The sequence below is a fragment of the Centropristis striata genome, chromosome 22, assembly GCF_030273125.1.
Source record: "Centropristis striata isolate RG_2023a ecotype Rhode Island chromosome 22, C.striata_1.0, whole genome shotgun sequence".
Lineage (NCBI taxonomy): Eukaryota > Metazoa > Chordata > Actinopteri > Perciformes > Serranidae > Centropristis > Centropristis striata.
The window spans coordinates 15481829-15505535 of record NC_081538.1 but is presented as its reverse complement, the minus strand read 5'-3'; the positions used below and the strand labels follow the sequence as shown (position 1 = coordinate 15505535).

The following is a 23707-nucleotide window of genomic DNA, read 5'->3' as shown; positions in this document are numbered from 1 at the left end:
TGAAAGTGAAAAGAGGTGGGCTAGCAGAGGGGTGAAATGCTGAGATGGGAGGTGGCAATTAACCTGCCCAAAGGCATTCTGGGGGATTATAAATAACCGTGTGGGACTCGCTGCCAGATGGATGCTCATGACGGTTACTAGCCTGGAGTTTTACATGTAAAAATTTCTCGTCGTCAAAGCTGTTACCATCGTTACTATACAGTGAATATTTAATATTGGCTGTCAATCTGTGCAGCCATATGTCCAACACTTCCAGGACTAGAGTATGACAACTCAACGTCTTTGATACAAATATTCATGCTCCACAGAGGATGATACCGAAAGACTTTGGTGTCTTCTGTCTAGGGATGGCCGTTTGGAAGAAACCTGCCAACTCGATTATCTATAAGGTTGACGATCAATTAACTGATTAATTGCTGCATGCATACAAGGGATAAAATAAGATATATATACACGATACTGTTCAAAAGCCTGTTTTATAAGAATGTATTGATATATTTTTAAATGTGACATGGAATTAGACCATATCGGATATATCGATATAGTTCAAATGTGCACTGTAATCCTTGCTCCAGACAAGCTGCAGCTTTTATTTAAGATATGTTTTTTATTTAAAAGTGCACTTTAAGGAGCTTTGATTTTTTTTAAAAAGCTAATCCTGCTGTTATACAGTATTGATGTTCACTTACATACACGGTTTCAATAAAACTACTTGTGACATGTAATTTTTGATTTCTGATATTTGCTCTCACTTTGCGTTAAAAATATTAGGATATATATCGTATATCGATATTCAGCCTAAATATATCGGGATATGACTTTTAGTCCATATCGCCCAGCCCTAGGTATGAGGTTAGTTTTCACAGTAATCTTACATATTTAATGTATTTGGAATTTAAATAAGTTTTGGATCAAATTAAACTCAGTTATTCATGCTAGCAAGGTTTGATACAGTAAGCGAGTTTCTCTCAAATGAAACCTATGTGTTTTATAATTGTTATTGCAACTTTCAGTTTGCAAACTGCAGTTTTATTAACTTAATTCTCAGCTCATTGGCTTTTTGACGTACGGCTGCAGAACTGAACACTCGGCCGTGTTTCACTTCATTGATACTGATACCAGTCACAGATCAAATTGAAATGATAAAATACACAGATTGATGAAATATCACACGTAATCGACCAAATTCATAACGACCATTAATCAATCATCGATTAATTATTCCCATCCCTACTTCTGTTGTTTTCTCGACTGACACCATCACGCCATTATGGCCCCTTTGATTTACTCACACTGGTCTGCAGATGGATTCCAAAAGCCAGTTTTTGAATGGAATATGCATTTGATATTTATTGTCCCCAGGGGATGAACTCTTGTGTTTTTGGGGACAACCTTATTTTTGTCTAACACCCTCTTTTCAGAAGATAGAAAACAACTGAATATAATAAGTAGACTGCATTAACATCTAATCTTATTCCCTTCCCTCTTATTCTCTCCTCTTGGATTTATTTTCTTGACCTCTTTTGTAATTCCATCCTGGCTCCAGGCTTTCAGAATAATGAAATCATGCTTATTTTTTGTTTCCGTCCCCTGCTTTGGCCTTAAGTTGAGCTTATTGGGCTTATTAGTTTGCATTATGTTTTAGTAAAAGGAAACTTTGAGTGTTCTTGTCAGCTTTTTCCTGTTTTTCCTTTTGCCTTTTTAAACGTGAGTATGACACCTCTTTGCAGGAAACAGATTATTTATGAGCTCATTGCTGACAGCCTTTAAGCTTATTTTTCTAAATATGACTATGAACCACATTATTGGATTTTTTTAGTGTGCTTTTTCTGTACCTGGTCCTCACTGTTTTTACCGATGGTTGTGGCTCTAAGGATGGTAATGTGAGTCTGTTAGTCCACCACTTTGGCCCAGACTGTATCTCAACTAACAACTTCCAGTTCACTACGAATGGACTGCCATTACATTTTGTACGTTCATGGTCCCCAGATGGATAAATCCTAGTGATTTTGGGGATCTCCTGAGTTGTCCTCTGTTGCTACCAGCAGGTTTGATTTTTTACTTTTAAGTACAATGTCTCAACAACTATTGAATGGGTTGCTATGGAATTTGACAAAGACATTCATGTGACCCTAAGATGAGTGTAATGACTTTAGTGACTGACTGACTTTTTATTTAGTGACCTCAGATAATCTCTGCCCAACACTTTGGTTCATTCATCAGCCTTATATATAATTAGCAAATGTTAGCATACAACTAGAAACTAAGTTGATGGACATGATAAACATGCAGTAAACACTGTAAGCATGTTAGCATGGTGATGTTAGCATTTTTCATGAAGCAAAGCTGTGCCTTTTTATAGCTTCAAAGTAGGGCTGCACGATAAAAATCGTTAAAAATTGCGATCCCGATTCGCACATTCATGTGGTCTCATTTCTACACACATCGATTCTGAAGCATGTTATATGTCGACCTGCATCAGAAACAAATGCCCCTATTTCCTGACGGATTTCTTCAAGCGCCTCCAAAAGCAGCACTGCCGCTGCCTCCTCCCTCAACCAATGGTAAAACGTCTTTACGTTAACACGTGATTCAGTGGAGGAAGCCACCTGCAGCTGAATGTTTGGAACAGTGTTGCCAACTTAGCGACTTTGTCGCTAGATTTAGCGAATTTTCAGACCCCCTAACGACTATCTTTCAAAACAGCGACAAGAAACAAATCTAGTGACTTATTCTGGTGTTGTTAGAGACTTTTGGAGAGTCGTTCTTTCTCTTCTTAACGAGCCATGGGGTCTGCCGGCTGCTCCTCCCTCGCCCCAACACACTGACAAGTGGCATAGTCCTCCTGCAGGAGTCTCTCCCAGCTGCAGTCAGAGCCAGAGGAGCGACTTCTCACAACTTTTAGGACAGCCAATAGCTATTTTCCTTACTGAGTAGTTAGCAACACTGGTTTGGAAAGAGTGAGTTAAAGCGGAGGAAAGTCTGCCATAAGGAGGGTTGAATGGATGGCGACGAAAACCCAAATGGTAGTGGCAAGAGTCACCCACCCACCTGAACCGACCTCCACGACTGTCTGTGCTAGCGAGGAAATACCTGTGTATTCCTGCAACAAGCTCATGATGATAGGGGGAAGTTGTATTTTCGTTAAAATAATTTATCTTCTCTACTATGCCCTTGCCTTTTTTTGTTTTGTCAAAGTTCATCAGTAAAATAAACATTTTGTGAAAAAAATCTTGCCAGAGAATCGTGATCTCAATTCTAAGCAAAACAATTGTGATTAACATTTTTTTCCAGAATCGTGCAGCCCAGGCTTTTTTCAGGGGAGAAAAACGGCCCTGCCCCTGGTGGTTGATGGACTACTGGTGTAGAAAGTGCTTGATTAGATATACAGGAGAGCCGCATTTTAAGATGGAAATATTGCCAACAATCAGGTTAATTTAATCGTGGCGGCCAAAATCGTGCTCACGATTAAAATTTGATAAATTGTGCAGCCCTACAACACAGGTATCTATAATGACCCAAACAAAACAAAACAACTTATCTATAGATAGCAAAGTCTTTTCCTACACTGCAACAATGGTGTGTGGCTGAAGCATGTTGGTATATTTTCCTCATTTGATGGCTGGCTAGTTTGCTGACTTGTGACAAATTCCTACATGCCTTCATGCTACACTGATTAAAGAAAATGAGCCGAACAGCGAGCTGGCGGCCACTAGGAGACGACAGCTTTAACCAGCTGACACTTTGCAACTGACTTGACCTACTTCGCTACGAGCTGATTGGCTAGTGAAGTCTACAACGCTGCAATTCTTTCTTTCTTTTGTCTTGTCATGAATCTTTGGTCTGAACTACGGCTGCACAGTTAATCGAATTTTAATCATGATCACGATTTTGGCCGCAACGATTAAATTAACCTGATTGTCGGAAATATTTCCATTTTAAAATGCAGCTCTCCTGCATATCTAATCTAGCACTTTCTACACCAGTAGTCCACCAACCACCAGGGGGCAGGGACATTTTTCTCCCCTGAAAACATCCTGGTTGCTGATTGGATAGAACACTAAGCAGGATGTGACGTAGTACTCAACGCCACAACAACACGCGCCATTTGTAAAAGCCAGCGAAGCAGTGTTGCCAACTTAGCAACTTTGTCGCTATATTTAGCGACTTTTCAAACACCCTTAGTGACTTTTTCAAAAAAGCGATTGGCGACAAATCCAGGGACTTTTTCTAGTGTTATTGGAGACTCGTTCTTACTCGTCTGGGGGGGCCAGCGGCTCTTAAGAGTAAGAACGAGTCGAATCAGCACAGTCCTCCTGCAGCAGTCTTTCCCAGCTGCAGAGCCGGAGGGGATGTTAACCCCTTAGCGTCCAGTCTGCAAATGGCTAATAGGCTAACAGTTAGCTCTAGCAGTACAGTGTGTATGTGCTGCTGCTGCAGGAGGTGTTCACTTAGCGATCTCTGTTTGTTTACAACAAGCACCAGACACACAAGACTGAACACTGTTGCTGTTGTTTGTTTAAAATTAGTACAATAAAATTACAGATGTTTTCCCTAACATGATGAATAATCGTGATTATCATTTTGGCCATAATCTAGCAGCCCTAGTCTGAACTAGGCTTTAGTCTTGACTTCTTAACTTCTTGGCAGCAATCCACAGTATTTGACTTACCCTACCAATGTTTAACTCAAACAACTCCATGAAACTACAATTTTTTTTTAGCTAGCTTATCAATTTGTGCGTATTTTCCATCTTACCCGCTCTGCCAGTTCACATTAATCCCGCCTCGAACAGCCAATTTAACGCCTCTTCACTACCTCCCGAGGCGATATAGAGCCAGGATCACTTGGTCACCCCATTACACCTCTGGGATATTCAGATTGCAGGCGAAACCTCACAGAGGCGTAAATATCGCTGCTTGAAACGACTAAGTCTAAAAGGGGCTAATAAAACATCTTGTTTTACAGCATCAGATGAGCTACAGTGTTTCTAAAGTCGCTCAGCAACCCACTCCCTATGATCCTACAGTGGTGCAGAGGCCCAGCAAAGTAACACTCTGCTCCTACTTTTCAGGGAACAGTGATGGTAACATTATGACTCATCATTGTGTGTCTAGCACTCCGCCACCTTTTTGCTGTTGCTACTAGGAATGCACTAAGAGGCTAAATATCTCGTGAAAAAAGCTTATGAAGAGCTTTTCTCTCACAAAATGATGTATATATAAATAATCTCTACATTTAAGTTCCGGTCTTGAATAAATTAAGGATTTATGGATCAATAGCAAACCTGTATTATGAAAAATTAGGTTTTATTGGCACACTTTGGAAGCCATTTCTGGGATTTGTCTTGAAAAACAGCTGATAGCTCATTATCCATCATTTTGTATATGGTTCACACTTACGTAGACGACCAATATTACAACCAGCTGCTGTCCATTTTGTACCAATAGCCAACATGTTTAAATCAAACCTATTTTATGTAAACTACATTAATATTACGTGTTTCTCAGAGCAAATATTTCCTTGCACTTTATCATGATGCACTAGGGCTGGGCAATATATCGATATATAAAAAATATATCAATTTATTTTTAAATGTTAAATGGAATTAGACCATATCGCATATATCGATATAGTTCAATTTTTTTCTTTCTTTATATATAAATGCTGCCCTTACTAGGGTTTGTCATATTTAGTCTTTTGTAATGTTTGTTATTCTTTTCTCATATAAATATATTTATTTCAGAAAAAAGATTGGCCTATTTTATTTTATAGGCTATTTTTATTTAAGATATTTTTTTTATTTAAATGTGCACTTTATAGAGCTTAGATTAAAAAAAAAAAAAAGGTACTCCTGTTGTTATACAGTATTTGTTTATTTAAATAAATGGTTTTAATGTAAAATACTTATAACATGTCATATTTGACTTTGACTGAACATTTGCTCTCATTTTGCGATAACAAATACCAAGATATATATCGTATATCGACATTCAACCTAAATACATCAAATTATGACTTTTGGTCCATATCGCCCAGCCCTATGATGCACTAAAACTAATCACTGAATCCAAACCTAATTAAAATCCTTCAGGGTGGATAACTCTGTAAGGCTGATTAACTCACTGCAACTGCTCATTGGTCAGGGAAGTACGGGACACATTACAATAAAACAAATCTTTTCTTGCATTTTTTCCAGGCATGAATATGATCTTCAAGAAACATCCATCATGTCAGAAGTGGGTTACACTCATAGTGGAACATAAAGCCAAGATATTTAATGTTGTCGCCTCTGCTGTGGCGAGACATCGACAGAGAAGATGGTGTTGTTGTGGGAGGTTGCGTGGTAGCCTGCTGCTTATTTTAATCAGCCATTCCAAACTTGTAAAATGCCAGCTTGTGAAGACGCCATTAGGCTTAGGCTGTTGATTTCAGCCACATGAAATGCTTTCAGTGCACTGCTTCTATTTTGTACAGACTTTACAGGCGTTTGCAAACTTTCGTGTAACCAGACAAGACATTATAATTACAACACTTGGGCACACACAGATCAACTCATAAAATAAAAACAAGGGAGTTTAATTCTATGAACCGAAAGCAGCTTTGTGGCTTTTTAAGTTTTTGTGCAGTTAAAATTTCAGATTCTAAGATATTAGGGCTGGGCAATATATCGATATAATTTTAAATGTGATATGGAATTAGAACATATCGCATCGATATACAGTCATGGGAAAAATGATTAAACCACCTTGTTTTCTCTAATATCTTGTTCATTTTAATGCCAGTATAACCAGTACAACTAACGGTACATTTGTTTGGACAAATATAATGCTAACAACAAAAATAGCTCATAAAAGTTTAATTTAAGCACTGATATCTAGACATTTTCCATGTTTTTTCTTGTTAATGATTTTGGTTATTATCTAGAAAACCATGAAAAATGTCTAGATATCAGCTCTTTAATTGAACTCTTATGAGCTATTTTTGTTGTTAGCATTATATTTGTCCAAACAAATGTACCGTTAGTTGTACCAGGCATTAAAATGAACAAGAAATTGAAGAAAACATGGGTGGTCTAATTTTTTCCATGACTGAAGTTCAAATTTGCACTGTGATCCTTACTCCAGGCAAGCTGCGGCTTTTATTTAAGATATATTTTAATTTAAATGTGAACTTTATGGAGCTTTGATTTTTTTTTAAAAGATACTCCTGTTGTTACATGGTATTTATGTTCACTTAAATAAACGGTTTCAATAAAACTACCTGTGACATGTCATTTTTGACTTGTCTTTGACTGAACATTTGCTCTTACTTTGCATTAAAAATATCAGGATATATATCGTATATCGATATTCAGCCTAAATATATCGAGATATGACTTTTGGTCCATATCGCCCAGCCCTATAGGCTATAACATCATATATTACACACACACACAAAAAGGAACGCAAGTTGAATCCTTTTTTTTCACTAAAAGTGTGGGGAAATGTATGTATATATACAATTTCCCACATGTTTCCAATATGGGAGCTCAAAATGCTATACATATTGAATTATTATTATTATTATTATTATTTACTCTGTGCAAACAGCCTGCATTTCAGTCAGGGTTTAAGTGAATTTTGTCATGTGACTATTGGCCAAATCATTCATGGCTTCCCGGTTTCACTGAGGAACACAGAAGGTATTAATCACAGAATCTGTTATGTGCAAATGGTTTATTTTTTAGAATTTTGTGTTGTGTGACAGAGGAATTTGTCACAACAGAATTTTTAAAAATCCAACCCTAGTTTCTGTTTCTACAGTTCCTGTCTATAGTAAATGACACAGTTTTTAAACCCATCACCAGGTTGTGGGGTTTTAAACTTAATCTGAGATTCTCGCTGCCTTCTGTATTTGCAGAACTACCCAGCAGGAATGAGAAAGTCACCCTTCAACTGTGATCCTTGACAACTGCAGTGACAGAATGTCCTCGGCGACACAACAGTCCCCATCTCGCTGTGAGGGTGTCTGCAGCAGCAGCAACGACAACAAGCTGGCGAGGCGAGGAGTCACTGCCGAGTCACCCTGCAGTGACCTCACCGCACATCTCACTGCAGACGCCACATTACTAGCCAAACACAGACAATGAGGCAGGAGCTAGATGACCTCTGATCTTTCTTTCCCCTTACACATGCTGGACTGTTCCAGAGATTAGACAGGGCCACTTAAGACAATCTCATGAAACCTCCAGGTTAAAAGCATCAACTTATCTGAGCTTGAGATAGGGCTGGGCGATATGGACCAAAAGGCATATCCCAATATATTTAGGCTGAATATCGATAGACAATATATATCCCAAATATGACATTTATAGTCAAGTAGTTTTATTGAAACCGTTTATTTAAGTGAACATAAATACTGTATAACAAAAGGAGTGCCTTTTTAAAAAAAGTCAAAGCTCCATAAAGTGCACATTTAAATAAAAAAATATATATCTTAAGTAAAAATAGCCTATGAAATAAAATAGACCAATCGGTTTTTGAAATAAATATATTTACAAAAGAAAAGAATAACAAACATTACAAAAGAACCAAATATGACTAACCCTAGTAAGGGCAGCATTTATATATAAAGAAGGATTTTTTAAAACTATATTGATATATGAGATATGGTCTAATTCTATATCACATTTATAAATGTATCGATGTATCTTTTATATCCATATCCCAGCCCTACTCGAAAAAGTGCCAGACGTTATTCACTGGTTGAGACAAGCATCAGTGGGACGAGCCAGATAACCAGAGATTTCATTCAGACACACATTTTGTCATTTTCATGCAAACAAATATAAAAAGTATTGGCTGTCAGTACTTCAAAACAAAGCTTTCGCCCTACTTAATACAATCCATCCATTCACATCTAAGTTATGACTAACAGGCTGTTGATGAATCATTTCCTTCTAAACAGCATCAGCAGCATATTGATTCAAAGCTCCATTCATAACAAACCAGCCCCCACATTACTACAACTTGTTCCTACATGAAAGTCTCCTCCCATCACAAACATGACACTTTTCTCCATCAGGTCTGGTGCACACGGAGAAGCACCGAACCAGCTCATTAAGGGCATAAAGGTCACTGCTATTCCGTAATTAATCATTTGACCAGAAGAAAGGGGATCATTAGTGGCTGCAGCCAGCCTTTCATGCTGAGGAGCATCTGTTGGGAGACAAAATAGATAACTGGTTATGGAGGCAACACTTGTGCCTGCCTCCTGATTGCCTGATTAATATTTCATGGTGCTTATTTTGCAGTATGGCGTCATCATCATTAATATTCAGGGCTGAGCTATAACACAACATCCACTGTATGAGGTCATTTTTGAGCTAAAAGTTAACTTACAACAAATATATGTTTGTGTATAGGGCTGGGCAATATGGACTATAAGTCATATCCCGATATATTTAGGCTGAATATCGATTTACGATATATATCCTGATATTTTTATTGCAAAGTGAGAGCAAATGTTCAGTCAAAGTCAAAGCCAAGTATGACATGTAAATAAAAATAGCCTATGAAATAAAAAAGGGCAATCTTTTTCTGAAATAAATATATTTATATGAGAAAAGAATAATGAACATTACAAAATAATTAATATGACAAACCCTAGTAAGGGCAGTATTTATATATAAAGAAAGAACAAAATTTGAACTATATCGAAATATTCGATAGGGTCAAATTCCATATCACATTTAAAAATATATCGATATATCTTTTATATCGATATATCGCCCAGCCCTATTTGTGTACAACACTTAAAGCCCCTGAAAACTGTCATAGGTTGAGTTTTTCTCTGCAAAATTAAATATCTGTGACTAAGCAGTGGCGAACTCAGGCTGTTTGAGGAGCAAAAAAAAGGCCACCAGCTGAACACAAAGGGCAGCAGTGTGCAGAAAGTTTTCTAGCATATACTGTAGATCAGTCTACATGGTCTGCATTGCTTCTTCTTCATTTAAAGGGCACCTTAGAGGGCAGTTCATCACAATTTCTATATTTAAAGGGCACACTTGAGGGCATTTTATGATGTTTTTCCCACATCATAAAGAAGTCACTCATAGTGACAAATGTGACTCTGCAGTTCAGTCATAATGAGCATTTAGTGTCTTTAAACTCACTGTTATGGTTTTGCAGCCTGCAACTTTAACATTTTGCGTCACTCTCATTGCTCTGAGTAGCATTGTATGGCACAGCCGGCAGTTGTTTTGGCAAAAAAAAGCTCTAAAATCACATATGACACCCGCCCAGCGATGTATTTAGCCACTAAAAAATGTTTGTTTCCCTTAATTGGCCTATGACATAATTCTGAACTTAGGACTGATAATTAGCCTGGTGAGGTCGATTTGTTTTGAAGTTAAGAAGTGGTAATGTCCTTTCCATGGACTCAAAGGTTAGCTAGCATATTGTTATTTCAAATTCCACTTGTTTATTGTTACTGACGTTAGCACTCTGAGACTACTCGTTCTGATTTTTTTCACGACAATTACAACAAATGCTAAGATTCTCAACCAAAGTGTACACTAACAATGTCATTGAACAATTTGCCTCTTGATTTGTTTTAAAACATGCAACTTATTCATGAGACATTAAGCTAAAATGAACCTAAACTGCAAATTATTTCTTTCTTACCAAGATAAAAAAAAACTTAGATTTAGAAGTGATAGATAATTTATCTTGTTTTAAGAGTTAATTTCTTATTTTAAGCGTTCAACATGCTTATTTCTAGATTTAATCATCTTAATTTAAGAAATCTTGTCAAGTGAAATTATCTGACCATGCAGCAAGATCATTTCCCTCAGATTTAGTGTTTTTATCTTGTTTTTAGACACACCTTTTTTACAGTGTACTTATAATGGAATTAAACAGAATGGTTGTATGTGCATAAACACGTGTCACTAGAAACTGAATTTGAATCACATCATTCGAATTTGTTATTGTTCGGAGATGGACAAGCTGAAGCAACTCCAATTCAGCAAGCACAAATCCCAGCACCACTGTGTAACTGCAGCAACAGAAAGTTTACTAATCCAGCAGGTCCGGGCACTGAGATCCCCAGAGCTGGGGTTTGAGATGGTTTTAGGCTGGCTGAAGAGAGACCATGGGGTGCTCTAGCTTACTTATTGTTGCCTCATTTGTTATCTGATAAACAATTAACTCATCAAATTTAGTGCCTCGCTATTACTACTTTCCAAGCTACTGTAGCTATAGTATTTGACAGAGATGGAGCTTTGTTTCTGATACTTTGGTTTGAGGATTTAATCAAATCAACAAACTATCATAATATGCACAACAAAGAGCATGGCTCTGTCAATATGTACTAGGGTTGTCAAAAGTATCAATACTCAAAAAACTATCCAGATTTTTCTGTTTTTATTATAAATATTTAACCTGTGGTTCTGTTAATTTTTACATGTTGCATTGTTCTTGTAAATAAAAATATTTCTGTTAAATTTTGGGGTCTTTGTTTTTATTCTTGTGGTATCGAAAATGGTATCGAGTATTGAATATTTTCCCGAGTATCGGTATTGAGTTGAAAATTTTAGTATCGTGACAACCCTAATATGTACTTGAGTGATTTGTGTTTCAGTAGGCTGAAACTGGTTTGCAACAACTGAATTTGAATTGGGAGGGCTGAAAGTGGAATTATATAGAGGATTAAATACAGAGCAACTGAATTAGATTTCATTTTCATTCAAGCTTACTGGAATTCACTTCAAAATGAATTAATTCCATTTCAAATGGTGTTATTTCTATTCAGGAATTAATTAATTAATTAATTAAATATAATTCAAATTCAATTTCCAGTGACACATATGTCTGCCCAGATGCTCATTACAGTCGCCCTATTGTCCTTTTTTCCCAACAGACATTTTGACATGTCACTGTAGGTAATGCACAGGTGTATTCAATACCACTAAAGATGGCTGCATGCCACTTAGGAGAGGCCTGGTATTGTTCATGCTTGCTCACTAGAATACTTCACTGGGACACTTAATGGAACTGAGCCTTTGTTAATGTTATTAGTTTCACCTGTGCTTTTCCTGCAATGACAAGTCAAAATGTCTGCTGAGAATGGGTTCAAGCTTATCTCACTTAGGGCTGGGCGATATATCGATATAAAAGATATATCAATATATTTTTAAATGTAATGTGGAATTTGACCATATCGCATATATCGATATAGTTCAAATTCTTACTAGGGTTTGTAATATTTAGTTATTTTGAAATGTTCGTTAACCTTTTTTTTCTCATATAAATATATTTATTTCAGAAAAAGATTGGCCTGTTTTATCTCATATGCTATTTTTATTTAAGACATTTTTTATTTAAATGTGCACTTTATGGAGCTTTAATTTTTTTTTGTTTTTTAAAGGTACTCCTGTTGTTATACAGTATTTATGTTCACTTAAACGGTTTCAATAAAACTACTTGTGACATGTCATATTTGGCTTTGACTTTGACTGAACATTTGCTCTGACTTTGGATACATATCGTATATATCGATATTCAGCCTAAATATATCAGGATATGACTTTTTGTCCATATCGCCCAGCCCTAATCTCACTTAAAATAACAGAAACTAATTGAAATTAGCATTATGATCGTTTTTCATTTAGTTGTCTTCTTTTACCAGAGTAAATATCAGTTGCAATAGCTAAAAAAGATCAACACTTATTGTTAACTGCTTACCTGCCTTCCATCTTTTGTCACCTTTTTTTTCACCCCTGATGAGTTTGTATACCTGCTCATAATTGCGAATGAATCAATCAAACTACTTGTGACATGTCATATTTGACTTTGACTGAACATTTGCTCTCACTTTGTGATAAAAATATCAGTATATTGTATATAGCCTAAATATATCGGGATATGACTTTTGGTCCATATCGCCCAGCCCTAGGCAAAGGGTCATTATTGAAAACATTAGCTTAATTAGGGCGAAAGTGAGCTTTACTGCATCAATTTCACACCTCTAAACACGATTCACTGTGTCTGAAATTGTAATAACCATCCATCTCTACTTTAAATTATAAGTAAAGTGACAATAATCCGCCGTATTTCCTCTGTAACCCAGTCACAATCATGAAATGGATACCCCCCACCTCCACCCCCTCTCCTAATGAAGCGCTCAGCGGAGGAGTGACTGACTGGAGCTGCAGAGAGAGACATGGCTGAGGGAATCCCTACTAACATACTGTAGTACACCACCGAGCTGGCAAACAATACATGCAAACCACACTGACACAGCAAAAAAAGAAAAAAACAGCTCACAGCTCATTTTATCCGAGGAATATTAATAACTAAATAGATATATACTCGGGAAAGATTAGCTTCACGGTGTAAAGGAGCTAATTTTACAGCCCGCAGCAGGAAACACACACCGAAGACAAAACATAGAAAGGATGGTGGAGATAAATGCGCAAAATATTCACCTGAGCGGCTGTCAGTGATGAGCGAGTGTCGGATGATGACCCTTCTTCTTCTTCTTCTTCTTCTTCTTCTTTTTTCTTCTGATGCTGCTGCTTCTTCTTCTGCGCTCAGGTCCACGGTTCTCCTCAGCCTCCCAGCCAAGCCCCCTTCTCTCTCTCTCTCTCTCTCTCTCTCTCTCTCTCTCTCTGTCTCTCTCTCTCTCACGCACACAATGCATGCCGGGAACTTGAGGGGTGTAGTGTATTCATTACCGCAGTCGCTCCATGAAGCTCATTGGCCAAGAGGAAAATTGTGGGAGCATCTTAAGATGAATCACATGTGAAGCAGGAAAATAGTAATAGTAAATAGTAAAAAAATAAAAATAAAAATAAAGAATTGCCCTTTTATTGTGATTTACTGTATTTCAATACTTCTATCCCTCTAAAAAAGAGAGAAAATGTCGGAATGGAGCCGCAAAACTTATTTTGAGCCTAACATTAAAGATAAAACAGCCTTATTAAGTCTAAATGTGCCTATCTACATGACTAATAGGCCATAACGAACATTTATTAATATGAAGCATGCAGGGAAGGCCAAAGTGCAAATAAGAGGCTGGACACCAAAGAAATATCTCAGGAAATTTGGAATCGAAAGCTCGCCTAGAAAAACTCCAAATTAGACGCCAAGAGGAAAATTGTGGGAGCACCTTAAGATGAATCAATGTGAAGCAGGAAAATGGTAATAGTAAATAGTTAAAAAAAAAAAATGAATCACAATTATCTTATAGCCCTTTTATTGTGATTTACTGTATCTCAATACTTATTTTATACCTCATGCCATATCACTCTGCACCTTTTTCCTGAAATGTACTTCCATCTCTATACATGAACAGGACTTTTAATTTTTTCACCAAATTTATTACACACCAGTTCGCCTCCAGAGAATGTTCCCTAACACCTCCAACATTTGTTATAAATGTAATCAACACAAAGGTACATTCATCCACTTGTTTTGGTCATGTGAGCACATCCAGACTTTCTGGAAGGGGGGTCACTCTGTAATCCAGGAGGTCAGTGGTGAACAGTTTCTGTTGACTCCTTCTTTCTTGATAAATCTTTTGTTTTTGGCTAAAAAATGTCCTTTCATTTCAATGCAAAATCTGAAAACTTCACACTTGATTTATTACCTCAGAAAAAGTTTTTTAGGACAACACTATGGTCTCAGTCACTAATAAAAAATCTTCTTCAAGACAATTTGATTTAGCAGTGTAAATAATGGCCCCATTTAGAAGAAAATAGAAGATAAATCGTATGATTTGGGGCGTGGCTACCTTTGATTGACAGGTCACTAACAAGGCGAGCCGTCATCAGGAGAGAAGCAGAACAATGCGTATCCATGGCAACGTGTCAATTAAGTAATATATAACGTTATATAGATATAAAAAAGGACGTTTAGCGGTTTGGTCTCATAACTTTGACCCTTTCACTGTATTTTCACTTAATGACTTTTGTTCAATAAAAATGTCTTGTTCAGTGTTTGGTTGCACTAACAGACACTCCAAGGAGTCGCTGTTCAGTTTTTCTGAGGTAAGTAACATATACAGTCCATATATGGTCTGCTCCCCGTATCGGAAACAAGATGGCGACGAGTGTAACGCTGAACTCGATGCTTCCAACGGGCCACAAACCAATGGGTGACGTCACGGTGACTACATCCATTATTTATATACAGTCTATGGCCTTATTAGATAGTGATAGAGAGAAAGGGGGAGACAGATGGGAAGACACTCTGCAAAGGGACCTCAGGCTGGATTCAAACCCGCATATGTCGCAGCAAGGCCTCAGCCTTAGTGGTACGCGCTCTACCAGTGTGAGCCACCGGGACGCCCCACCGGCGACCGTCTTGCTGTGAGGCAAGCGTGCTAACCACTACACCACCATGTAGCCCACCTTGACATACGTTTTCAATAAAAACTGATCTTGCCATTTACTTTTTGGATACACAGTATTTTTCTTAACACAACAGCCTATGCTAATGTAGCTAATATGCTGGCTAGTATAGGAGATTCTATCATTTTGCAAGTTCTGGGGATATTGTAGTGGTGTGTTCACACCAGGCATGAAGCACATTTTCACCTCGCTCACTCGCTTGAGATTAATTGCTAAATGTAAATTTGCAGATTTGTGTTTTTTTTTTTTTTTTATTGGCACAAGACACAAAGTCTGGGTTAATACTTTCATCCGGAGGTTCACACAGCTCCATTCTTTTCACTGCCATCTCCTGAAAATGTGTCTGGATGACTGCTAGTGCAGCGTTATTGCTGCAGTCTGTACTTAAACTGATTAAGCTGTAATTTAGTTGTAATAAACAGATAAAAGTATAGTGAAATAACCACAACATGATGCTAATTTGTGAAAAGTCTGAATTCAAGCTTTGTCACGTCTGTCCGCTGTTTGTTTTCTGAACGGAACTCGGATTTATGAGAGCTTTGCTGTGCAGGAGAATCTCAACACTGATGGGCTTTTGTGACACGTCATGTGAAATTTTTAAGCTTGCATTCAACTGGCTAGCATTAGTTAGCAACCAGTTAGTGGAGATAACCACTAAAGCACCAAACATGTTCCTCAGTAGGTGGTGGAGACCAAAACATGAGATTGAACACTGACTTGCATTCTTCAGTTGGCCAGAAACATGACTCCAAATGTTCACTATAGCCGACGGATTAAAGATGGGAGACAAAACTGTGGCTGCCGTCGCTAACTGTGCACAACGTCAGCAGCTAATCATAAACAAAGCAGCATGGCTAATTATGCACAGCGTCTTCGCTGATCATACACATAGTGATGGTGAATTAACCGGCATCGCTAACTGTGCACAGAGTGTCTGGTGCTTGTTGTAAACAAACAGATCGCTAAGTGAACACCTCCTGCAGCAGCACATACACACTGTACTGCTACAGAGCTAACTGTTAGCCTATTAGCAATTTGCAGACTGGACGCTAAGGGGTTAACATCCCCTCCGGCTCTGCAGCTGAGAGGACTGTGCCACTTCAACTCGTTCTTACTCTTCTTAACTAGCCGCCGGCCCCCACGTGGCTCGTTAAGAAGAGTAAGAACGAGTCTCCGAAAGTCTCGAATAATACCAGAAAAAGTCACTGGATTTGTCTCCAGTCACTTTCTTGAAAAATAGTCGCTAACTATAGCAACAAAGTCGCTAAGTTGGCAACACTGCTTCACCAGCTTTTACAAATGGCATGTGTTGTTGTCGTGTAGAGTACTATGTCACATCCTGCTTAGCGATCTATCCAATCAGTAACCAGGCTGTTTTCAGGGGAGAAAAAAGACCCTCCTCTTCAACAGGGATGAAAAAAGTCCTGTCAAAAGACCGCTCCGGACGCTTCATATTCAAATTAGGGGCGTTTCGGCGAGTGAGACCTGCCTCATTCCGGGTATTTGGTGGGAGTGGAAACAGCCCTAATAACGAACTTGACATTGTTTACTGCTTTAAAGGGTGCATTAAGGGGCCCTCTCCGTCCTTGGCCTCCAACACAACCCGTTAATACAAAATAGTTAATGGACTAAACAATACTGGAAAGTTAAATATTAGAGTTATCTGTCAGGCTGATATCAGACGAGGTAAATATTTCATGATAGCACTCAGGCACAGAAGAACATGTCGAGCCACAGCTGTCACTGATGTAACACAGTGTAATAACAACATCGTTAATCTCTTTTAACCCACACTCTGCAGCCACCACGCCAGTGAGTAGCTCCGCTCTATGTGTAGACGCTGAAAGAGCATTCTGTGTGGTAAGCAACAAAAGCAACTCATTTTCTAATACCATAGTCAGTCTTTTGGGTCATTTTAAAAATATTTGATAATTTCATTGCAAAGGTTAATTGGGTATCTAACTAATGATATGTCAAAATGTCTGAATAATACTGAGAGTATACAGAGCCTAATTATGACACAGCAGTATCCAGTCAGGATATTACACAACAGGATCATAAACATAAAGCTGGATTAAGAAAACTTTTAATTAATTCATGGATAACTGTGTGAATGGATGCACAAATCCTTGGATTGTGCTGAAGCTAATTACACTGTAATGAGAAGATATGGTCCAGCTTCCAGCCCTCTGGAGGCAAACAGCACATTCACAGATGCTGCGAAAGCAACTCATTAATTCCACATCTAATGTTACACTGCAGTCAGTGGAAGGTTTTGTCAGCAAAGTTGGATATTTACAGGCATATATATTAATCTGAGCCCAAATTACCTCTTGTTGGTAGCTTCAATTTTTTTTGTTAAATTGTGTCAGCATGAATTCATGACTCTCTGCCTGCATTTATTGCCCTGCTCACGCTGGAATCAGTGAAACAGATGTTGCATCTGAGACGAGAACACAGACACCCAAAAGTGCAGCACAAATGTTGTCATCCAATCACAGCAAGACACATCTGCATGCAGCAGCTGCACTGAAATAGAAACTATGAGGGTCTCAGAGGATTGGTAGTCTCTATTTCACAGTATTGTTAGTGCAAGTTGATTCACATTACAATAACAGCACCTTTCTCTTTATCCCAGCTGCTGTCTGTCCTTTGTCCTGGAACTCCAGGAAACACATTTAGTACGTTTACATGACACTTGAAAAAAACAAATTATTGCCTTAATCTGACTATAACTGGACAACTGAAGTGCATGTAAACATGTTGGTCCGACTGATGTCGAAGTTCTCCAGCTCCCATTAGGACACACAGATAATGGGATTGGAATAGGATTTTTGCCGGCATGTATGACAAGACAACGCAATTGCGCATGCTCCACATGCTCCACCCCCGTGCTGGTGTATGACCACGGAACAAAAACATCCAAGAAAGCCAGTCGCATTAGACGGTCGCACATTAGCCGGTCTCGTTAGCCGGTCGCACATTAGCCGGTCACGTTAGCCGGTCTCATTAGCCAGTCTCATTAGCCAGTCTCATTAGCCGGTCGCGTTAGCCAGTCGCATTAACCGGTCGCACATTAGCCGGTAGCACATTAGCCGGTCACGTTAGCCGGTCACGTTAGCCGGTCTCATTAGCTGGTCAGTAGCGACGGCACAAAGTGTTGAACTGAGGTCAACCGGAATGGAGGCCATATTAACCTGCTGAAATTATGCATATCCCCACCCAGAGTTGAGGAGGAGGACACGTTCCGTCAGTTATTCAGTTTTCTCAGTTGCATGTAAACTGGGACAAGGACAGAACACAACATTGAAAGCACTTACAGGTAAAGTGAATAACATTGATTATCTTGTTACAATGACACATGTTAAGAAGAGGGATCTATTAGGCAGCAAGTGAACGCTCAGTTCTAGAAGTCCATATGCTTGAAGCAGAAAAAAAAAGGCAATAGTAAAGATCTAAGAAACTTTAACAAAGGCCCCATTTGTGATGGCTAAACCACTGGATAAGAGAATCTCCAACATGGTAAGTCTTGCGTGGTGTTCCCAGTATGCAGCAAGGTTATAATAGTTTTGGATTTTTCATTAGTTTTAGTTTTAATTTCGTTGCGATTTCCTGTTTTCAAATTCAGTTAGTTTTAATTCGTTTTTTGAGTGACTTTGCAAGTTTTTATTAGTATTTATTTTTTGGAAAATACTTAGTTTTAGTTTCGTTTTTATTAGTTTTAGTTTTTTGTAATGGGGTATTTGTTGGGTGCCAGATTCAATAAGGTTACAATAAATGTTGCCCTTATTTCCTTTTATTATCCATCTCAGCCCAATAAGTTTATTAAGTCATAAAACCAGATAGATTAAATAGATTTCATATAAACCAAAAAGGTTTACGTATGAAAAAAGTTAACAAAGACGAAAGCGAAGGACATTTTCACTATAATTTTAGTTAGCTTTGTAACCTCAAAATACAGTTTCAGTTCAATTCTAGTTTTAGTTATTTCGTTAGTTTTCGTTAACTATAATAACCTTGATATGCAGTGAACGTGTCTAATAAAGGTGATCCAAAGAAACTGGTGAACCTGCAACAGGGTCATGGTTCAGGTCCGCCAATTAACACGCCCAGGGACCAAAGGCTGGTACGCATGTTGCGATCCAGCAGAAAAGCTACAGTTGCACAAATGGTGAAATAGTTCATGTTAGCTGATATTGACATGGGTATCCCTCCTTCTGAAGCCCTCGTTAAGAAGAGTAAGAACGAGTCGAAGCGGCACAGTCCTCCTACAGCAGTCTCTCCCAGCTGCAGAGCCGGAGGGGATGTTAACCCCTTAGCGTCCAGTCTGCAAATTGCTAATAGGCTAACAGTTAGCTCTGTAGCAGTACAGTGTGTATGTGCTGCTGCTGCAGGAGGTGTTCACTTAGCGAACTCTGTTTGTTTACAACAAGCACCAGACACTATGTGCAGTTAGCGATGCCGGTTAATTCACCATCACTATGTGTATGATCAGCGGAGACGGTGTGCATAATTAGCCATGCTGCTTTGTTTATGATCAGCTGCTGACGTTGTGCACAGTTAGCGATGGCGGCCACAGTTGCGTCTCCCGTGTTTAATTCGTGGCAACGATCGAAAACCATACGTCACCTCCAGAGTCTCTAAATCCCTCTGGGGGCCTTTTTGTAATGGAGACTAGCAGAGTGAGCGGACATTTGAGAGGGCGTGGCCTGAGACTTTCCCGGTGGCCACTCTTCCCCCTAGTGGAAAAACAGCTTATAAAGCAATCCAGCAAATTTCCCTCCTGTAGCCCAATGTAAAAGTTACCATACACCTTTAATCTTGGTGGATCAACAGGTTTGTTATAGCTCTATTGAGAATGCACATACAGTAGACCTGCTGACCACAGCAGTTATTGAAATCACCACAAACATTAAACTCAACCTGTACAAAAACGTATCCAGCTAGCAGCCAAATAAAGATCTGACTCACTTCCACTCACCCTGGGCTTTTGCCGCATTCTTCCATCAGCTGGAACAAAACCACCATGACTCAGCAGAAACATAAACACCTCAAACACCAGGAGGGGTGCACGCAAACAAAGTTTTAAACAAATATTTAATTCATAAGCTCTTGTAATGCAGGAAAACCAGATTTTCCGATACGCTGAGGAGGCCTGGAAGCCCTTCGCAGCTGGCTCTGGACGATCTGCTCTGTCTACCAACAAAAAACAGCCAGGGCAACACACAGGCAGGAAGTAGCTGGTTAATGTCAGTGGATATTTACTGTCACTGGGTGGGCTGGTGCATCCCGTGGGGCACAGCTGCATTTCCCATAGGACAGTTCCATCTTAATGGGCAGCGAACGCATAATGAAGCACTATTTGGCGGAGAAATGGATGCAGTGGTAGTGACAGCCAAATCCATCTTCACTCTGGGAATTGTCTCTTCGTAATCTACTGTGCCGTCAGAGCTGTTTGTCTTTTCTGCACAGAAAAAGGCCATATAGTACGCTTTAAACCAAAGGGGAATGGATGTTCTCAATTAGTGCTCTATCCATTTACAGCATTTACAGCATGGGTCTCCTGGGAGACCACCACCAACCCACCAGTGTCTGTGAATCCTCTTAGTTTGGTCAGCATTAATAGAAATCATTCAAACAACAACACTATTTGCAGTGGTGGAAAGTAACTAAGTACATTTACTCAAGTACTGTACTATAATTCATTTACCTCTGTCAGAGCCACTATTACTGAACTGCATTAAATCTACTGTCACTTTTTGCACTGTGCACCTGTACAAAACTCCAAATACTGGAACATATACTTCACATCATGTCTGAGATGTGTATTAATCATATTGATATAATATATATCATATTGATATAATATTCTTGTCCTTTTGACACTCTACTTATTTACATATTCTTATACTCTTAGTATATTATCTATTGTATGTACAGTTGAAACCAGAAGTTTACATACACTATATAAAAAGACACATATACTTTTCCTGTTTTAGGTCCGTTAGGATTACCAAAATTATTTCTATTTGCTAAATGCCAAAATAATGAGAGAAGGATTTTTTTAGACAATTTTTTATTACTTTCTTCAAAGTCAGAAGTTTACATACACTAACATTATTATGCCTTGAAACAATTTGGGAAAGCCCATGATGCTGTCATGTCTTTGGAAGCTTCTGATAGGTTTATTGACAACATTTGAGTTAATTCGAGACACACCTGTGGATGTATTTTAAGGCACACCTGAAAAACACTGCTTCTTTGTGTAACATCATGGGAAAGTCAAAAGAAATAAACCAAGATATCAGGAAGAGAATTGTGGACTTGCACAAGTCTGGTTCATCCTTGGGTGCAATTTCCAGATGCCTGAAGGTGCCACATTCATCTGTTCAAATAATTATACCCAAGTATGAACACCATGGGAATGTCCAGCCATCATACCGCTCAGGAAGGAGACAGGTTCTGTGTCCCAGAGATGAACGTGCTTTGGTCCAAAATGTGCATATCAACCCAAGAACAAAAGCAAAAGACCTTGTGAAGATGCTGGCTGAAGCTGGTAAGAGTGTGTCATTATCCACAGTGAAACGAGTACTGTACCGACATGGGCTGAAAGGCCACTCTGCCAGGAAGAAGCCATTACTCCAAAAGAAACATAAAACAGCCAGATAACAGTTTTGTCAGACCAAAATTAAGGTCTTTGTCCCTGTGTGCATTTGCAAACTGTAATCTGTCATTTTTTTTGGACCAAAGCACGTTCATCTCTGGAACACAGAACCCGTCTCCTTCCTGAGCGGTATGATGGCTGGACATTCCCATGGTGTTCATACTTGGGTATAATTATTTGAACAGATATACATATATATATATATATATATATAATTATTATGTATGTATGCACACCCTGCACAGGCTAAATATATGACACATTGCTATGTTATTATTATTATTATTATTATTATATACATATACTGTTGCTGCCATTACTATTATTACTATATACTGTGATATACTACTATTATTATATTATTGTATCATTATTATATATTATATTATTATATTATCGTATTATTATTACTATACATTATATACTGTACTATTATTACATACTGTCTAGTCACAGTAACATTATTACGGTCATATTATCAGTATAATTACCATCATCTTGCCACTGTACTTTACCTACCAACTCATCTTCTTTTTAACTTCTTAATTGTCCTTGTTCTATTCTGTGTTTTTCCATGGTTTTGGTTATTATCAAGAAAACCATGTTAAATGTCTAGATATCTGCTCTTTAATTAAACTCTTATCAGCTATTTTTGTTGTTATCATTATATTTGTCTAAACAAATGTACCTTTAGTTGTACCAGGCATTAAAATGAACAAGAAATTGAAGGAAAAAAATGGTCTAATATTTTTTTTCAATGTCTGTAGATGCTAAAATGCTCCTGAAATGGTGATAATTCTTAATGGTTGGCAATAGAAATACATTAGAACACCTCGGCACGACTTTTAACAGGGGCCAAAAAGCAGGACCACATTTCCCCAATCCTTGCGTCTTTGCACTGGCTCCCTGTTAATTTTTGTATTGATTTTAAGATCTTATGGTTTGTTTTTAAAGCTTAGAATGGACTGGCCCCACAGTACATCAAGGACCTCATCCAAATCCATACTCCAGGTCCAAGGGCCAGCTCCAGCTGCTGGTGCCTAGGGCCAGACTTAAAACCAGGGGGGACAGGGCTTTCTCTGTGGTCGACCCCAGACTTTGGAACGCCCTCCCCTCCATGTTCCAACAGCCCCAACGGTGGAGTGTTTTAAGTCTCGTCTTTAAAACCCTCTGGAGTCCACGAAAGCGCCGGAGCACGACTTCTTCATGACGTCACGACGTAAAAACGAAGCAGCATGGAGCCCTGCTGTCAGCTTTTCTCCAAAGTTTTGGCTTTTCCACAAGTTTCCATGTCCAATTGAATGCATCAACTATTTTTCAGCAAAGGTAAAAAAAAACACCTCAACCAAGTGTAGTAACATTATTTTTCTTTATTTGCAGATATTTTTTTTCTAATTTTGTGCATTGAGCATTTTCAATGCAATCTTTTGTGTTTACTGTTTTTTTGTGTAATTTTGTGTGTGTTTTATGTGTTTTTTGTGTTTTTATGTGTGTTTTTGTAAATTTTGTAATGTTTGTGTGTTTTTATGAGTGTTTTTTGTGTGTGTTTTTTGTATTTTTTGTGTGTGTTTTTGGTGTGTTTTTATGTGTATTTTTTGTGTTTTTTATGTGTTTTATGTGTATTTTTTGTAAACATTTTTTGTGTG

The 23707-nt window shown here is 38.3% G+C and overlaps 1 protein-coding gene across 1 annotated transcript in view; it reads right to left on the bottom strand.

Annotated features, from left to right (window-relative positions):
• The window catches only part of LOC131960997 (synapsin-3-like), a 176693-nt gene extending 163109 nt beyond the window's left edge, over nt 1–13584 (bottom strand). The window contains exon 1 of the mRNA XM_059326271.1: nt 13472–13584. The gene's annotated coding sequence lies outside the window, so the exon portion shown is untranslated. The remainder of the gene's footprint in view (nt 1–13471) is intronic.
• Between the last annotated feature and the right edge of the window lie 10123 nt (nt 13585–23707).